General features: G+C 36.9%; 2 protein-coding genes across 5 annotated transcripts in view; one reads left to right on the forward strand and one right to left on the reverse strand.

Annotated features, from left to right (window-relative positions):
• The window catches only part of LOC105228808 (integrin beta-PS), a 13,685-nt gene extending 11,108 nt beyond the window's left edge, over window positions 1–2,577 (reverse strand). Inside the window, exon 1 of one of the 2 annotated variants that reach the window (XM_049456606.1) lies at window positions 2,413–2,577. The gene's annotated coding sequence lies outside the window, so the exon portion shown is untranslated. The remainder of the gene's footprint in view (window positions 1–2,412) is intronic. The other variant, XM_049456605.1, reaches the window with a different exon arrangement.
• Window positions 2,578–3,293: 716 nt separating this feature from the next.
• Window positions 3,294–20,335, forward strand: part of LOC105229445 (rho GTPase-activating protein 21) — a 122,256-nt gene continuing 105,214 nt past the window's right edge. The window contains exons 1-2 of one of the 3 annotated variants that reach the window (XM_049456295.1): window positions 3,294–3,637; window positions 3,873–4,444. The gene's annotated coding sequence lies outside the window, so the exon portion shown is untranslated. Of the gene's footprint in view, window positions 4,445–20,335 lie in introns of all 3 variants that reach the window. The other 2 variants (XM_049456294.1, XM_049456296.1) reach the window with 2 other exon arrangements.

Consider the following 20,335-nt stretch of genomic DNA (forward strand, 5'->3'; position numbering starts at 1 on the left):
CAGATAATCTTTATTACTTTCACGTTTTTATATTATTTTACTTAATAACCTAATATAGAATGATTCAATCGATGAAAATGGGAACATGGTGTCACGGTTTTAACTTTTTATTTAATGATTAGAACCAACTGCTATTCCAAGTATAAGCTGACGCATAAGAATATACAGGCTTTAGAAGAGTCATACGTACTTTACACATTTATTTAAAAAATAGAAATTAGGTAAATTTGAAACCCAGATGTTTTATTTAACCACAACAAAGCGGAACCTGAGATTATGTAGTTTTGTTACATAAAATTTATAAATTATTCATTCTTTGATAATACATTATACAGTATAATTAATTCATTTATATAAGCAGAAATTCATATATTAAAATATATACATATGAGAAACTTTAGAAAAATTGGCAATTAAAGAGTTTTTATTTACTTTTAATGTTTTTTCTTTTTTTATACGCTAGCGCTGCTGACGTTATTCGATGCTGCTTTTGTTGATTTGTCTGAGACACTCAGCACGAATTCGTATGAATCAAAATGTGAGCCAAAATGACTCATCTGCTTTGAACAGTGCTATATACATACATATATGAGCTAAATGAAAGGTAGGTAGTGTCCAAGAAAATGAAATCACACAGTAAACAAAAAAACTTTGAGAAATTCTACATACATATGAAGATATTTATGTATATACTAAAAGGAAGGCTGATAAATAAATGTACAAGCTACAAAATATGTACATACATATATACGAAATGCACACGCACAGTCATATAAAATTTTACAATAAACAATTACGACAGTCCCGGCAAGATAACGCCGTCTGAAAGTGTGACGAATAGCACACCGCCTGTATAGGCTGGCATTGGAATCGTGCTTTTGCAACATAAATGGATTTTCAATTAATACAATGGGTGCGGGTCTAAAGAGGAAGTGTAATTGTATCTAAATAAAGGCAGGTCAACAAAGTGCTAATAGCACGCAAAGGGATATCTATGTACGTGTGTATATAAGGGACTATATAGTGCGGCGCTTATTGGCGCCAACTCAATGACTGACATTAAAATAAAGAGCACGTATTGAATTGAAAAGACTTGTTTCCGTAGTTTTAATAATGTTTGGCTAAACTAGATCTACGCGAAAATACAGTCTTACAAACAAAAACATTAGTAAATACTTGTCAAAACAAACACATTAGCAAATCTACATACATATTATACATGTGTATTTTAAGGAATATTAAAAATTATCATATTAATATGTATGGATTTATGAACAATTTAGTAAGTGTATATAAAATATATGCATACATACATTTACAATATCAAAAATAGTGTCGAGGTGTTTATGATAAACCATCTACATATGTATGTGAGATCCGTTTAACGTGGATATTATAGACTGCAAGTCTCAAAAATTTAAAAAGAAAACACCCCAGGATGGTATTATGCCCTAAATAAGTAATTCATTTTGCAATTTAAAAGTACATAACATTGAGAAACAAATTTTATTATTAATAAAATTTTAAAGTACATTCCATAAATATTGAATATATGTACATAAATTAAAAACATTGAGGGCATATGTGTCTCCTTTCAAAAAATTAAAGCGATGATGTTGGCGCTAGTGGGTTGTATTGGCTATATTTAGCCCACGCATATACAATAAGAGCAACACCAACACTCAATTCAAAAACAACAAAAACAACGAGCAAATAGCATTGAAGGTACAACACCAAGAAACTGTGATTAGCGTAAAGCAAGAACAACAACAACATTGGTAAAAGAATATGAGTAGAAAAAGCAATGTATCTTATATTGACGACAAAATAATATTCATTCACAGCGAGTACGAGTTTTTTTTATTTTAGTAGACGAAACTCAAAAATCTAGCAAATACATATATGTGTATGTGTGTATATTTATTGTGGGCGTTTGTTAACTTGTTCTATATGTGCTGGAGCCTCATATCATGCATAAGCGCTGAAACTAGCCAATATAAAGGAGTTGGAAATGGGGAGTGGCACTGTTTTCTTATGCATTTATATCTTCCTTGTGCATACAAACGCATGTATATTTAAATGCAGTGCTATTCTAACGATACGATGACTAATAATTAGTAATTCTGTAGCACAAATGTCTAGGTTTACTTATCAAATCAAGTTTTATTGATGATGCCATATTGAAGTCACTGGAGTTTCTCCGCTATTTGTGTCAACATTCGTTCTTTGTTTTCCCATTTTATAATTGTTTCACTACCACTACCACTTTTCATCGAATTTTTTATGGCTTTCAACACAACTTGAGTTGCGAAATGAATGAAATCACCATTTCTTTTTTAATTGTGTATATAAATGACCGCACACTTAAATCCTTACATAATTAGAAACACCACAGTATTATTTATCACTTACACTTCTTATTAATATGGAATATTTGTTAATTTTTCCGCGATTCTACTGTATTTAATTAGATTTTATTTCCATCAGGGGCTGATATAAATGAAATATTTTATACGCGAATAGCACTTCCAACAAAATCAACCACACTCGTCGAAATTTTCGAATAATCTGATCAGCGATGGCAATTTGTTGCTTCAAAAATATGTTTTCCCACAGGGTTGCACTCAATATGTCATCGTTTTACTCTGCCAACCAACTGGAATAGACTATTCAATTTTAGCGGTCAGTAATTGTTGTAAATTGTTCAAATATATATGTTATAGCCATATGCCCACTTCAAAAAATTATACCTAAGTTAAAACTATGTAACTGGTTATTTGCAAATTTTGAATGTAACGACAGATTAATTCACATAAGTAATTGGTTATACACAAATGTTGAATTAAAGGGCAGATTCACGTAATAGAAAAAGTTATTAATTATCTTCAAAACAAATACAGATCTTTTGAGGTCATGAAAGTTGAAATAAAGTCTTTGACTGTACTTTTTTATTAAATTTTTAATCACATTAATATTTTGAGCAAAGTTACATTGAGGAACTCAAAATAAATTAAAGACTGACACATTTTATCGAACGCATTAGAGCATTTATGATAAACAGTGTTTTTGAGCACTGCAGAAAAGCCAAAATCCTTCTTCTTTATATTCATAACATTTTATAATTGAGTAAACGTAATAAATCTTTTTCAAAATAATATTTGGTCAATACAAAATAGATTTTCCTTTCAGTTAAACTTAAGAAATAAAAAATTTAGTACGCCTATAAATCAGAGTTGATTTTTTCGTATGTTAATATAAAATATCATAACACTACAGCAGCCCTATTTGGTTCGTCCAAGAAGTTTTTTGAAGTGTTTTTGGGCAGCCGAGTTCGCGAGTGCAAGAACGAATCGCAGTGAAATGCAAAAGAAACATTAAAATAAATATATAGTATTTAACAAATTAACCAGTACCTAACAATAAATTCTAAATATTACTTTAGTTATAAACAAAAAACAAGTGTAAATTGATTATCTAAACCGCCAACCGGTCGGAAAGTTGTGTGTGAAAAAATTTCTTTGCTTTTCGCTCTCTCCATGCATTCGCGCATTCGTATCCAGTCCCCGCGGACCTTTCAACCGACAGTATTTTTTCCCCTCCTTTTTCGCTGCTCTGCACAATTCCAACGTCGACAAAGGTAATGGCAGCAAAAGCAAAGTCAGCAAACGCGCTGCTTCCAGTGTCAAAGTGAATCGAGTGCTGTCGACGTCGTTGTTGCTGGCGTTAAGTGAATGTGAAAGAAGAATGGAAAAGTGCACATACAAATATTGAATTGAAGCGAATGATAGCAGAAGTGAAATAATTGCTAGCTGTGCAAAAAAGTTTCCACATATAAATTTTTTCTACAATTCTGTATATATCTGTTGTCGTAGCAATAATTATATTGAATGAAAAGTTCAAATCATATAAAAAGTGCTTGTGTAGTTAGATACAAATAAAAATATTAAACGTGTATTGACGTTGATATATACGAAACAGATCAAAAGTTTAGTGAAAGAGGAAGCAAGTGAAAAGTGCGAATGTGAATGTGTGCCGCAAGTGAGGCGAAAAATGTCCAAACGTCCCCCAATTGTCAGTGGCTAGGTCGTCGTCGTAGTCGGTCGTTTCGACATCTTCATATTCCTCAACTTTTCGACGTCATAGCGTGACATTTATCAACATTTAGGTTCGGCATTGGCGCCTTCTTATAATAGAACGCTCAATTTAACGCGGTTGCAACTTTCTTTCGCCGTGTTGCGAAACGTATGCTTCGAGTACCCTAGTATTGAAGTGTCAGGTTTGCTGTGTATTTGTACTTGTTCTTGCCACCGTGGAAATTTTTGGCAAACTACCTTTTTTAAAACAGGATCGCAGATACAACGAAGTGTTCCTTCAAATCCTAAGAAATAATACTGAATCAACGGAATAAACAATATAAATTGTAAATATAGAATCAATTGTAAAGGTATGTACCTCATTTAACATAAATACCATAGTATATGCATAAGATCTATGTTTATAATTTTTGTTATTTTAAAGAGCTTGTTTGCGGTGACTTAGCAAGTAAGGAACTCCACATTCCCGATATTTACAAAAAATTGTTTCCGTGTAAAGTTTCTTCAATTTTCTAATTTGCTGTTCCCTTAATTTAGCTTGTTTATTATTGATTATCTAATGCTAACTGATACTAAGCTGCTTGTTGCATACATACATATGTACATATACAGATAATTTTTTTGTAAGAGTAATTGTATTTTACGTTCATTGATAGTTGCTAGTAATAAAATCGGTAATAAAGAAGATAGAAAAACAGCAATCAACTGTAAATTGTGTACGATGATGGACTTTGGAATAGATGCCGCAGTTTACACGATATATTTGTACATGTATGTATGTATTTGAAGCTGTCCGAGTGCTCCAGCTCAGTGCAACTCGATTTGGTCTTTGTTGATTACCTTTCTTTGTTTTATACTTTTGTAGCATATTGTCTGTGCTAATAAATCATTCATTCCGTACATTTGCATGCACGTCTACGTATATACTATGTACTACATGTATAGTTTCTATCCATCTTCACATCAACTGTGCAGCCGCTACATGCTACAGTTGATTAGTTCGTCTGTTGAAAATCATGCGGTACATTGTACCGTGCAGCTGTGCGATCCATATACACCGATTTGCTACATATGTACATAAGCATATACCATAGTTACTGCAACTAAGATCAATCCAAGGTTTTATATAATATTTTTTATGGACTGCTCCACGACTTTTACTAATTCAATCAATTTATGGTAATAATAATAGATAATGTTGCAAGCTTTTATTTTTGTTTCTTTATTTTTCTATTGACAAGTAATACATTGTGTGCAGCTTCCAATTCGTTCTTGTCAAGTTGTAGTAATTAGGTATTTCTCTTTGTTTTTTGTATTGTCATTTGTTTTTGTAAACCATGACATAATTCTGCAAATTGCCGTAGAAATTTAAATTTTATAATAATGCCCGGTACCTACCTATTTATTGGCTATAGCTGTAGGAAATAAGTTTTGTATGTAATTGCAGTAATGCATTTCTAGTTCTAGGTTTTAAAAAGACTTCTGGCAGTTTTCAAAATTAGCTGCAACGATAGCCAATTTTTGATTTTCCCAGATATTTAACATAAATTTTGTTTAATTTTTGAGCCACGATTCTATAATTAACGTTTCAATTTTTTTTTAATCTATGTAAATTTGTAGGTGTGTACACCTTGTAATAAGAGCTTATCAATACAGTTACCTTTGTAATTTCAAATTATAAATTGTTTTGTGTCCGAAGGCTCTCAACAGCGCTATAATTTGAATAAAAGCTTAGCTGGATATAGAATTATTGCTATTCATGTTACTGGCGGCAGTGTATCACAAACAATATGTAATTTTGAATGTACAAATGTTTGTAAACACATAAATGATTAAAGGCCTTGACATCATTACACGATTGTAGCCGAATATCACCAGTGATGACTAAACGCAAATAATCTTCAACTTCTCAGTTGGAAAACTGATCAGAAATTTATGCACAAAAACAACATATCAACTCAAATAAATACTGTTGCATTAAAACGTAGTCGTTTTGCTGCCAAAAATACACAATACGTCGCGGAAATAAAATAATCAGTCAATAATTTTAAAAACGTTCGAGCGCCAGTCCAACCACCCGCTGCCTAAAAGGCGCGTTCACTTCTATGTCGATCGATATTTCACTGCCTACGAGCGTTTGTGCACACAAACGTATGTACATACATTTGTGGCAAATACGAAACAGCAAAAAGGTAATGCTGTTAAGTGCCTATATGTATGCCTGTACATGTGTACCTGCCAGTCTCAATGTCTGTGCCACTTTGACGCCGCTTCCTGTGTAACCTTCAGCCATTCTGACACTTGCTTAGCTTTGTCGCCATCATTATTATCATTGTCAAAGCTCTAGCGCGCAACTACTATGCTGTCGCTTACAATGTACAACAACAAAATTTTAGTCAAAACAGCCAGCGCCCAACACTCATCACCCACCCTTCAATGTTATACTATAAATGTGCTGCGCACACACATACACACACACACGTAGGCGAAAGTTTTGTAGTGTGTTGCTGTTGTTTTGGTAGTGATGGCGACGACTATGGCTACACTGCCCGTTAATGTTGTCCTCCAACGCATAATTCGGTTTCACCCTCGCTTCAGAACGACGTGACGTTATGCTGGCCGCCCCTACCCCCACTGGCGCCAAACTAACGCACGCTCATTTAAAACGCAAAATGTTATTAGCTCGCTTACGCCCGTACTTGCCACACTTAAAAATCCTTTTGGCCGCCATTCACTGGTACAATAGTCTTAAACACAACAGCAACAATAATAACGACAACACTCACTATAAAGTACGCATACGCGTTCGCTTCGTAGAGCGCAAGAAGGGCAGATAGCATGTGCTTATGCAATGTGAATGTCTTTGCTGGATTCGTCAGCTACTGGACATGACTGAAACTGGTTGGCCTCAATGTGGCTTACTAGGCTGGGAAGAAAAAATCTCGTCCGGCTTTTGCCTTTCAAGGAAGAGTGCAAAACTGAGGCTGACAATCAGCAGCGCCAGAAAAAGAATGATTTCTGTTACAGCAAAGTGTCAAAGAAATTTTTTTTTATAAAAACAGAACAAGAATAACTACTTCAGGCCGTGTTTGGCTGGCTAAGTGCCGCCAATAAGAAGTGTCCAAACAGTGTTTGCTATCGGCACCGCTCGAAAAAGCTGCTTTTTTTATACCCTATTTACGCGTAGTGGTCCCTCAGCATTTGAGACATTGATCTGACTCTTTTCTTCCCATTAAGCTACCCATTTGTCAAAATCGCCGATATATCATCATTATAGCGGTTAGCTGCCATACAAACTGATCACTCAAACCCAAGTCCTTGTACGGAAAATTGTTTTATTTGAAAATATATTTTCAGGAAATTTGGCACAGATTATTGTCCAAGGGATGGGTTCAATCTGCGAACATATTGTTCAGATCGGAGTACTATAGCTTATAGGTGCCATACAGACTGAACGCTCGAAATCAGGTTATTGTATCGAAACTTTTTTTTATTTGTGAAGGGTATTTTATCTCTGCAGTGCAAGCACGTTTGTTTTTTGTTGGGTTTTTGCTTACACATTTGCAGCTTCTTCGTCTTTTTGCTGGATGGCTCTCGTCTTTTTCCAATTTTCTCGCCGAATGTCATGCGAGCAAAAATAAACTGCAAACAGCAATGCGGACATTAAAATTTTAATTGTTAATTGCAAAGCACACAGACTTTTATTTAGTTAGTCAACCACACTGGCGGTCTAGTCATCCAGCCACAAGCTGAATGAAGCGCCAGACTCGTGAAACGGTTGTTTAGTTTGCCGGTTTTGTTGTCGAGAATGGATTTTTCGCCATTCAACTTGTCTTATTATTGTTTCTTTCTACTAATTTGTTGTTGTTTACTTGTTCATTTTGCAACTTTCATTGCGTTTTATTTGTGTTTTTCATTTCGCAAGTATAAGTATTACTCAGGCGGTGCCATGCTATGGTTGGAGGTGTTATTTGTCGACCATTTGTGAAAAATTCTAGCTAAAGCACCTATACATACCATAAATATATACCTATGCATGTAGGTATATGTGCGCAAATACCGCATTATCAACACAAAAATAAAAAAAAAAATGTAAATAACAAATAAATGTGATATCCCACGGGGTTTGATAAGGCGGCCACGGCTATGGCAATGGCGCAGCAAGCAAATTTCATTTCAATGCCTTCAACCTCATTTAATTTCTGTCATTCTGTATTTTGCGTTGGTTAAAAATTCTATGCATATTATTTTTCGATATTTCGAACTCAATTCCTTGTTTCTCTGTTGACTATATTTAATACGATCATTAAGGTACAGTCTGTGAAAGATGAGAATAACCTTATAAGCGAAACGAAATTTAAAATTTGGGGTTATTCTCTCTTGCAAAAAATTTTTCGATTTTTTTCTCATAGTGATCGCACCCATGTTTACTATATCTATTAACTCTAAGAATTTTGAAAAACGTTACGTAGCCCAATATTTAAAAAAAAACTTTGATTCTTTACTTGATAAATTTGATAAATTTTTATTAATTTTGTTGTTCCATAGCTGCTATTTGATCTTATTTTAATATATATTATATAATGCTATCTGATCAAAAATGACCCGGATAATAAAAATTTTTATTATCGACCTCAAAACAGGTTTCCGAGGTTACAAGCGTGCACACGCTTAATTAAATTTTCCATACCCCTGTTATAAGCTTCGGCTGGCCTTCGGTGCCTTCAGTGAAATTTGGTGTTTCCTCGGTTTCGGCTCATACGGATGATGTTCAAGCACTGTTTCATCAACTTTTTCGATGTTATCGTTTTAATGGACCAGTCCGAGTCCAATTTGATCTTAAGCATATATAAGTTTTAACCTGTATGTGCAAAGCTTTCTCCATTTTTGTACAAAGCTTTCACCACATTATTACCAATCTTTGATTTAACATACCCATCGAGAAAATAATCCAGAGGCGTCAAATGGCATGGTCTTGGCGGCCATTTAGCTGCACCGTTTCTCGAAATTAACGAGTTGTCAAACTTTGGACGCGTCCATGTTTAAACGTGAAATATGACAGTGCTTGTTGGGAATAGAAATCGTTCCCGTCGATTTCAGAGAAAACGTCGGACAACACCGTTTTATAGCTATTAATTGTATCGTATTTCCTTTCCCTTTCTTTCCTTTCGAAAGAAATAAGGTCCGCCATACCAAAATCCGCACCAAGGGGTACATTTTTAGAGATACAATTGCGCTTCCTGCACCACACGAGGATTTCAATCACCCCAATAGCTACAATTTTGTTTGTTGAAGAAGTTATTAAGTCAGCAATGGACCTCATTTGGGAATATGAAATTGAATTTTTCGGAGAACGTTTATTTACGTAATAATCTTGTGCAATTTCCAAACGTTTTACATGTCATGATGAAATGACAAACCTTAACACACTGACAAAATTTGACCCAATGTTGTAAACAAACTGCCACGAGCTGTGACAATCCCTATTAGTAGACGCTGTAGCTTTCATCACATTAGTATAAAACTTTCATCACATTAGTATCAAACTTTCATAACATCAGTACAAAGCTTTCGCCACATTAGTATGGAGCTTTCATCACAAGCTTGTGAAAAGCTTTCATTACATTAGTATCAAACTTTCATAACAAAGCTTTCACCACATTAGTATGGAGCTTTCATAACAATAGTAATAGTAGTAGTTATATAAACTTCCTACCAGCTATAATGTTTCAATAGAGAAGTAGTTCCCAGTGAAACTCATTTCAGCAAATTTTTGAAGATAAGATTTGGCATTCAACCAAATGACCTTCACTTATTTAACTTGTACGTTTATCTAAAAAATGTTTTGATAAGATTTATACATGAAAATAATATGATAAGCGTAGTAAATGCAAAATTTTCGAGTACATACATCACTCTTTGATGAAATTCAGCCACAGGAAGTGCACACAGACAAACATTTATATAAAGCTTTTATAAGTTTGTGTGTGTATGTGTTTAAGAGCACTTTAAAACAAAAAAAAAAAAACAAATGGCGAAACAGATACGCCAAATTAATCATAAAAAGTGAAAACATAAGAAAAAATTAATAAAAAAAAACAGATCACAAGCTAATAATATGCACAAAAGAAATCCATATTCTATCTATGCTGGGCATTTTTAGCTTTTTGTGTTTAGCATTTCATAACACATGTTCTTGTCTTAAGCCGACTTGTATATGCGGCCTTAACAAGCCAGGTGTCAGCGCTTATGGGCAATTTCAGCACTTTTTATCAACAAATCATATCACATTTCATGCTAAATATGTCACGGTCGTAGACGGACCATGACAAAAGGAGAGCCTGTCGATTTAACGACTTGTGCTACAATAAACAATTGAAATGGAAATGAAAAAAATTCAAAAACAATCGAAATTGAGAGTCTTAAATTCGGAAATTGTTTGAAAAAGTGAACGAATTTATGTTTTTCAAAAATTTTCATTATATTAACCGCTTCTTTTCGCTTTTTAGCGCCAATTGGGGCTTCCAAGTGTAACTAGGGCCTTCTTCACCCGGTTTCTCCAACGAGTGGAGGTCTTCCTCTTCCTTTGCTTTCACTGGCGAGTACTGTGTCGAATACTTTCAGAGCTAGAGTAGCATGACCCAGCCAACCAGCCGTATTCGCTGAACTATGTCAATGACATCGTATAACTCGCACAGTTCATCGTTCCATCGACTGCGATATTTGCCGTTGCCATTGCTCCAAGGACCATAAATCTTCCGCAGAACTCTTATCTCGAAAACTCGTAACGCCGCCTCATCAGATGTTGTCCTCGTCCATCTCTCTGCACCATATAACCGGACGGTGATGATGAGTATCTTGTAGAATTTGGTCTTTGTTCGTCGAGAGAGGACTTTACTTTACACCTGTTGGCAAGAGTCTGTGTTGCATTTCGAGGCTGACGTTATTTTTAGTGTTAATGCTGCTACCAATATAGACGAAATTATCTACAATTTTGAAGTTATGACTGTCAACCGTAACGTGGGAGCAAAATCGCGAGCGCGACGACTCTTTGTTCGATGACAGAATATATTTCGTTCGCTTATTTCGTGCTTTAAAACTAACGATGTAGTGTTTCGATCTTCTTTTCACGGACCTTTTCCAAGGTTTAGCGCATGGTAAATATCCGGGCAGTTGTTGATATTCCCGGCCTGAATGAACCTCGATAAAGTCCAATCAGTTTGTTGATGGTAGTGAAGCCTGTCACACAGTACGCTCGACAGAAGTTTATCCCACGGTAGTTGGCGCAGATTGTGGGGCATGCTTTCATCCGACCACATCTTGCAAAGAAGCTGATGCATGCACCTTGTCAGTTCTTCGCCGCCATATTTGAATAGCTCAGCCGGCAATCCCTCGACCCCTGCCACATTGTTGACCTTCAGCTATTTGAACTTCTTCATGGTCGGCCAATGGAACTTCTGTTCAATCGTCATAAAATCGCGATCTCCTGGTGTTGTGGTTTCAGTGTTCCCTCCATAATTTCGGTCTGGACATCAGTCACTAGATCACCTCTGGGAGTTCTACAAGTTATTACCTGACAAACATATCTTAGAAGGTTGTGTGAAAATTTTAAGCCAGCCGGTCCAACCCTTTCGGAAAAACTTTCCACCGACTTTGAAAATTGCGTTTCGAGAAAAACGCGTTTAAAGTTAAAAAAAATGATCTCTTAAATAAAAAATATTTTTTTTTCCGAAAAGCCCTATCTAACTTCTCAGTTCGATCTATCTATCTCAGCAGGATCCTGATATCCTCTCCTCTGGCGATGATGTCGAAAGCCGCCGTTATCAAATTAGTATCTTCTTGATTCAGAGGAAAACCACTTAAAGCTTTTCTGAATTGCGAAAGCCTTTGAAAAGCTTGGTACTCGTATACATTAAGCTGATGTTGGTCAAAGATTGTTAAAATTTCGTCGCTACGATTATAATAAGATCTATTTGAAAAACTGTTATACCATGTGGTCCAAAAATGAACCTTCTAAAAGTCAAATTTCATAATTTTTTGATATCACTTGTCATACTGACACATCGCCCATATGTCGCCAACATTCACACGCATACAACCTTTTGCTTTTCTCTTTGTTTTTGCGGAAATATTCTCAATAGGAACATTACTGCAGTATAATTTTCGCTCTTCGCTTTTGCTCTGCTTCGTACATCCTACCTTATTTAATGCCCACTTGCAGCTTGGCTGCCAAGAAGTGTTATGGAGCGAGTGAATGGAACTCCATATGAAAACGTTTACCTTCACGCTTACAGTAAGCTAAAGCAACGTCAGTTACCTTTGCCTTTTAACCAGTTAAGCAGCTAAGTAAAATCAAAAAAGATTAAAAAGCTACAGAAAAAGCGCACAGGCTTGCAAAAAAAAGCGTAAAATAGCCTGCGTTGCCATTACCGCTCAGCAGAAGCAGTCGTTGGCTTGTGTTTCACTTGTTGTTGTAGCTGTTACATCGTTACCTCCAAGTGGTGGTTGTTGTTTTATAAAGCATTGTTTTTTTTTATTTATTTATATATCTTTTTTCGTTCCACGTTGTCTGGTCTGGTCCTTGAACTGTCAATACGAACGGGCGACCAAAGCGAACCGAGCCGAGCGCAGCACAGCACAAAACCAGAAATCGAGGCTGATGCACAAAATTATTGCATGGCGAAAAAAGCGCCGATGAAACAGGCACAAAACGCCACGCTCACAGCGAACGCTGCAGAAAACCTCCTCAGCGCCTCAACAGCTTTTCCTTGCAACGCCACAAATTTTGAACTGCTTTTTGTTGTTGCTTGCTTCGTGCTTTTTTTTGCCTTGCTTTTGCTGAATCGCCACTCGTTGCTCTTAAAGTGGTTAATATTACCGTTCTTACTGTTGTTGTTGTATTCCAAGCTGTTGTTGCACTCCTTTCGCTTCGAGAGGCAGACAGACAGACTGGTAGGCTGAAGCTGGCAGGCAGCCTGACTGGTTGGTTCGCTGGCTAGGCCGTTTGGGTTGATTGTCGGGTCGTCGCTTGGTTGCCGGTCGGCTTAAGCCTTTATGTGTGCAGCAATGGAACAGCTACGAAACCGCACTTCAATTCTCAATGCCTGTGCTGCACAGCCTGTCTGCCAGCCTCTGTGTACCGATGCAGCAGTATGACTGGTAGGCCGCTCGGCTGCCACTGCACAGATTGCTCCTCACACAAAGTATTTGCCAAATAGCTCCACTTCAGCGCTGTTGAATGCACTCATTCACTCGTATTTGCAATTATTTTGCATGCATGCTAAATAATTTATTACTTCCCGATGGCAACGAACCGGAGCACTCGGCGTATCGGGTGCACCGACAAACACTTAAGCAGCGACTAACAAACGAGCGCGCAAATGGGTGAACAAACCCAGCAGCAGCAGCCGTGCAACGTAGCAGACAACCAGCTCCAGCTTCTACACACATGCGTCTTTGGTGAGGCCTTAACCTCACTGTGCATAGCCTTAGCTGTACATGGGTGCACTCCGAGCCAGTTCGATATTTGCCTAGCAACTCGCACAGCTTAACTCTCATTTGCCGCTACTGTTGTTGCTGTCTTATCCGCCTAGCTAGCTTTGGCTTACCGCGCTCGTATCGGTCTTAACCGGCTACCGGGTGCTCACTCTACATAATCCTGCCAGCCACAGTTGTCTGCACGCCCGTGCATACTTCATTATGCATAGACAGGCGACTCGGGCTGCTCAGCCGTTGCGGCAATTGTGCGCTGTTGGGTCTATTGGTCGTTTTTCTACTTCACTGTCTACTCCGTTGACTTCGTTTTTTGTGTGGCAGCTTTTTAATGACTCGCCAAAGCGTGCGATAATGCACATTTTACCAACACTACCGATATGACCCTCCTCATCCTGAGTTGTATTTGCTGTTGCTGTGTTTTATACACAATCTTGCCGCTTTGGCTGCTACTGTACTGCCGCACAATATTACTTCAGCCAACAGTCTGCCCATTCCATATTTCATTGTTGGCATAATTTCGTCAGTAAATTGCGTTTTTATACCCTCTTCATGGTATTGAGTGCATACAGGGTCTTCCGTCTGAACTTAGATTTTCTTGAAAGAAAGTGCGATAGTGGAGGTTTTTGAAGTACGAGGGCTGTCTGATAAATAACCGACCTCAACGTAAAGCTAGCGGCACATCTCAAAAAAAAAGTTTCTATTTCAAATTGTGCATATTATAATAGCTACTCGCCAAAATTTCAGAAATTTATCTTGCGCAATTATCTGTTGACAGTCGTTTTTGTGAGTCTATTTCGGTGATTTCCCCAAAATGAAAAAAATTGAATATCGAGCGGTAATTAAATTTTTATTTTGATGGGCAATACGCCTTCACAAATCAAAGATGAGTTGGACTCTGTGTATGGTGACTCTGCACCATCGTTTACCACCGTAAAATTTTGGGCAACTGAATTTAAACGTGGTCGCAGGAGCTTGGAAGATGATGAACGTCCTGGGCGTCCAAAAACTGTCACCACTAACGATAACATCGCTAAAGTTCATCAATTGGTACTAGACGACCGCCGGGCTAAAGTTAGGGAAATAGCTGAGATTATGAAGATGTCAAAAGAAACTGTTTGTCACATATTAAACCAAGATTTGGGCATGAGAAAGCTGTCCGCGCGTTGGGTGCCGCGTTTGCTTACGCTAGACCACAAACGTGCGCGCATGAACATTTCCAGCGCTCTGTTGGCTCAGTTTAGAGGCAATAAGACCGAGTTTTGGCGCCGATTGATAACTGTAGACGAAACTTGGATTCATCATTATACGCCCGAAATAAAAATCCAATCTAAACAGTGGATTGAAAAGGGGGAACCAGCCCCAAAAAAAACCTAAAGCTGTGTATTCGGCTGGGAAAGTGATGGCGAGTGTTTTTTGGGACAGCCATGGAATTATTTTTATCGACTATCTTGAAAAAGGAAAAACTATAACAGGAGCATACTACGCATATTATTGGACAAGTTAAAGGAAGAAATTTCGAAAAATCGGCCACATTTGCAAAAAAAGAAAGTCTTGTTCCACCAAGACAACGCACCATTTCACATCTCAACAGTCGCCATGGCGAAAATCCACGAATTGCGGTTCGAACTGCTTGACCATCCACCTTATTCACCGGATCTAGCACCAAGCGACTTTTTTTTGTTTCCTCAACTTAAAACTGCGCTCGGCGGCCAAAGATTTTCGTCAAATGAGGAGGCAATCTCTTTCGTGAACTCGTATTTTGCAGACAAAAACGCCAAGTACTATTTGGAAGGGTTGCAGAGATAGGAGCATCGCTGGGAGAAGTGTGTGGAGTTACAAGGAGGCTATGTAGAAAAAATAAAAAAAAAAAATTTTGAAAAGTCGCGTGCATCATGGTTAGGTCGGTTATTTATCGGACAGCCCTCATATGTCTCGTTTATTATTTATCATATGTTCAAATAAGACGCGGATTGACAAAAACAAAAAACGTTTTTAACATATTTTATTCCAAACTTTTATCATCTCTCGTCTTTAAAACAGGCTTCTTAGGAAACATTACAAGCATGCCAAAGATTAAACTAATTTTCCATAACATTGATATAAGACTAGGTCTGGATTGTCTTCGGTACCTTCAGTGAATGTCTTTTTATTGTTTCAATGGACTCATGGCGTGTTTCCGGAAGAAGATTTTTCGGATGTTTTGACCGATTTTATCGTGTCGCATTTTTGGAGCGACATTAGCTAGAATCTTTGGCAGTTTCGACGTCATATCGTTATGTCGAGTCTCTTCGGCAAAATTGTATCAAGAGTTCATCGACAGAAGTCGTAGAAATGGGATCTTAAGATATTTTGCTTGGTTAACAAGAAAATGTCGCTTTCCTTAATTTTAGAATGCTACAAGAATTGGTATCTGAATAAAATGTGTACCAATAGGTTTACTCAAACAACGTATTAATGGAGAGTACATGCTTTAAAGGCTCAGAACCTTTCCAACTAGTTTTCGTTAGCATACTCTCGTGAACCGTGAAGTACTTTCAAAGAAATGTATGCTTTCAGGATCTGACGTTTCTGCAGAGGAATTCCTCAGTTCGAGATGAAAACTTGGTTTATTAAGTCGATACAATTATCGAGTTTGCCAAACATTGTGTTATCTTTTTGAAGATGAAATGTCTAACTTTAGCCAAGTCGTTCTCTACTTGGTCTTTCCAACGGAGTGGAGGTCTTCCTCTTCTGCTTCTCTGGCTCGAATACTCTCAGAGCTAGAGCTCGGACGACACGGCCTAGTCAGCGCAGCCGCTGTCTCTTAATTCGCTGAACTTTGTCAATGTCGTCTTATATCTCGTAGAGCTCATCGTTCCACTGACCATACATCTTTCGCAGAACGTTTTTCTCGAAAGCAAGTACTGTCGACTCATCCGATGGTGTCATCGTCCTCTGGAACATATAGCTGGACGGGAATAATGAGGGACTTATAGAGTTTGGTCTTTGTTAGTCGCTGGGTCTTGAAAATAAATCTTAACTGCAATATTATTCCTAAAAAAAGTTTTGATTGCTCATTTCTCGGTTAAAAAGCTTAAATAGAGAACTTAATTTTGGTGAATATGTCCATATGTATTCTTAGAAAAAAACTCGTTCGCTTTTCCATCTATATTTACGCGACCAAAGCGTTACTTTTTGGATATCGATCTGAAAACTCGCACATATGCTTTTTTCTTCAAGAAGCTGCTCATTTGTCGGAATCGTAGGAACGGGTTTACTATATGTATATATAATATATGACATGCAAACCGAATGATCGGAATCAAGTGCTTGTATGGAAAATTTTTAAATTTGATTAAAATTTGAACTTTTTTTAAAGTATATTCCTATAGAAACTTACCAGAGTTCGCCTCACACCCTATATTCGCATGACCACTCTCGTACGGTTGTACTTCTTTGTACAGTATGTATCTTGTTGCGCTCACTGTCGGCGCATTTATTATTGATGAGTTTTTGCATATGTACTTCGTAATGCCTCAGGACTGCGTCTATCCCCCAAACGCAGTCATATCCTTGCTGTGCCCTTTTTCGCTCAGCGCAGCGCATGTGTGTGTGTCCGTTGCTGTTTGCAGGCGCTTAATTTTGGGGCGTATAGACTTGCATTCATTGCAACGCTGCCGCATACGCCGTTACGTACTGTACATGGTGTTTTGTTGTGTTGCTGGTGTTCGTTATGCTTGCATAAGGGGTGGATTCGCAGGGTGGTGGGCCGAGCTTTGACGGCTGTTGCAACGCTTTCCATTATTACTGTTTCGGCTTTGTTGCCAACCAACCCTCGTGAACTTTGCCGCCCACCTCCAAAGGATTCTAGGTGAGGCGTACAGTGTGCTGCCTTCACTTTCAATTTAAATGATTTTTGTTATGAATATGCATAAGCGTGTGTATGTGCAATGCATGAGTGTGTATTTACCCTTTTTTGTAGACTTGGCATAACCGCAGTAATTTTGTTTGCGCTTCATTCATGTATGAATGAATTTTAAAGTGCATTAGACGGAGTGCTGGCACAAGTGCTGCACTGGAGCAAAGCAGGGTGTGAGCGCAAGCCATTTTCCACCCTCTGTTTGATTTATCTACCGCCCCCAATGCACCACTACGTACACACACTTTCTCGCCTCGTTTTGCTCTGCACACTTCAAAAGGATGTCGCGCGTGTGTAATCGGTATCTGCTTAATCAAAGATTGTGAGTGCTTGCATTTATGCTTAAACATTTTTTTCCCTTATAAATATGTGTTTGTATGTATGTAAGTTATTTAAGTATGCTATCAATTTCAAAACGTTTTCTAATCCGATAAATTGGTCACAGCTCGTCGGAGTTACGAAATCTTGCGCGTACCATCCAAGTGTGTGCAGTGGAGGGTGGATTTGTTGTTGTTGTGTAGACATGTTTGTATATTATGTATGTGCAAATTGCATTTGAATTGACGTTTTTTGTAATAAATTATGTGTTCTTTTATTTTGCTAGAGTTGTTCAAACTTTTGTAACAAATCATGATTTATTGTTGCATAAGTCGAGGCTAAAGAAATTATATTTATTTACGTTTCATCCTTCAAAGATAGTGAGTGCTGTCTTTATACCTAAAGTAAACTCGGAGAACCTATGAAGTATCTATTTCATTTATTTATTCATCTAAATTATCAGCTTGACGAGCTGAGTCGCTTTAGTAAAGTCCATTTGCCTGTTCCTCTGTGTATATGTCCCTCAGTTTTTGAGATATCGAACTGAAATTTTGCATATGTTGTTTTCTCTTTAAGAAGCTGTTCATTTGATGGAATCACATATATCGGACCACTATAGCATATAGCTGTCATACAAACTAAACGATCGAAATCCAGTTTTTGTATGGAAAGCTTTTTTATTTGACGAGATATTTTCACGAAATTTGATATAGAGTATCGTTTATAGAAACACTACAATCTCTGTACAAATTGTTCAGATCGGTCCACTATAGCATATAGCGGTCATACAAACTGACTGGTAAAATCAAGTCCTTGTATGGAAAACTTTTTTATTTGACGAGTTATTTGCACGAAATTTGATTTAGAGTATCGTTTATAAAAACATTACAATCTCTGTACAAATTGTCCAGATCGGTCCACTATAGCATATAGCTCCCATACAAACTGACCGGTTAAAATCAAGATAAAGATCATTTTATACATTTTTGTATTATAAGAAATGACCCTGTGAAGATCAATATAGTTTCGGTGTGGTCGTTACACTTTTTGGTACTTTTTTTCCAACCCACTACGGCAGACCTAACTAATATTCTTCGCATTTATTTAATGTTTCCGAAGTCACCAGTCAATTGGTGGGCTCGTAATCTTGTAATTTAGAGTAGATCTTTTAAAGACGTCCACTTTTATTCAAGTTCCGACCCATATTATGAATTTTAAGGATAATGATGTGGATTTTACCATACATTTTAGAAGCAGTATTGCCTACATTTTGGCGCCAAGCTAAAAAAATGTGAACATCTAAAACTTTATGCCAGATAAGACAAAAAGTGATATAAAAAGTGATATAATTTTTACAGAAAACACATACAAACCGCTTCTGAAAATAGCATAAAGCTTACCCGCTAAAATTTAAAATCATTTTTTGTGCCCCATTTTTAACATTCCAGTGCAAATAAAGCTTTTCCAATACGTACTGAGTCGCGATTTTAATTAAAAAAAAAATTTTCTGCTCTTACATCGAGTTGACGTCACTTTATTTAAAAATATAATTATAAATTCATATTCCAAATACAAAACCACATACTAATGCCCGCTTCCGCTTACGTATATTGAAGCCAGAATTAAACTATGTATATTTGTTGTTATTCTTAGTGACTAAACGTGCTCTCACTAACGCTGCAACTTCGTGTTATATAAATCGTGAAAGTTTCATGCGGCACGTAATCAAAATGTTTTCGTCACTTATTCATATGTATTCTAATTTCATTAGTGAATTACATATAAATTTGCACGATATGAATCGCAAGCGAACGAACGCGTGCGCACACCCATACATTCAGACAAACACCGCCCCAACATTCTCAACATCCATATGTGTATGTACAATGTATGTTTATAATGACGTCATACATAACTTTGGGTGGCGTTATGATGGCATTGTTGTCAGTGCAGCATTTCATCCCAAGCGTAACATTTTACTTACTTACAGTGGTACATATCGTCACCTGAAATGCAAAATAACGTATCATCAAAAAATTCGAAATTGAGTATATTTTTGATTACGATTCACTACTTCAAATTATATGCATAATGTTACATTACATTTTCAGGTTCTGCGCTCAAATATAAACCAGTTTTAACCAATATAAATTTTTTTTTTCACTCCTGTTCCATTTTATTCCGTGTTTCATTCATGCCACTGCACATTTTTGAAAATGTTGTTACGTTATTTTGGATTTTAGGTGACGATATACTATGTAGAAGTAAATACCCACCATAAGGGATAGTATTTTTCGTCTAAACTTGTTTCTTTGTGGTATTTTTTGGACCACATCTAGTTGATGTTTTATATACACATTTACTTCGATGAATCATTGAATAGTTTTACATCGTCTGAACTCTTAGAAATAGTCATTAATTTATTTTGGTAAGACTGAGTTCACACAATTTCTTTGAAACACCCTTAAACTTTTTAAACGTCTTCCGCCGCTTTGTTGTTCTTCAGACGGGTAATTGATATTCGAACTTG

This window comes from Bactrocera dorsalis, chromosome 4 (genome assembly GCF_023373825.1).
Source record: "Bactrocera dorsalis isolate Fly_Bdor chromosome 4, ASM2337382v1, whole genome shotgun sequence".
NCBI lineage: Eukaryota > Metazoa > Arthropoda > Insecta > Diptera > Tephritidae > Bactrocera > Bactrocera dorsalis.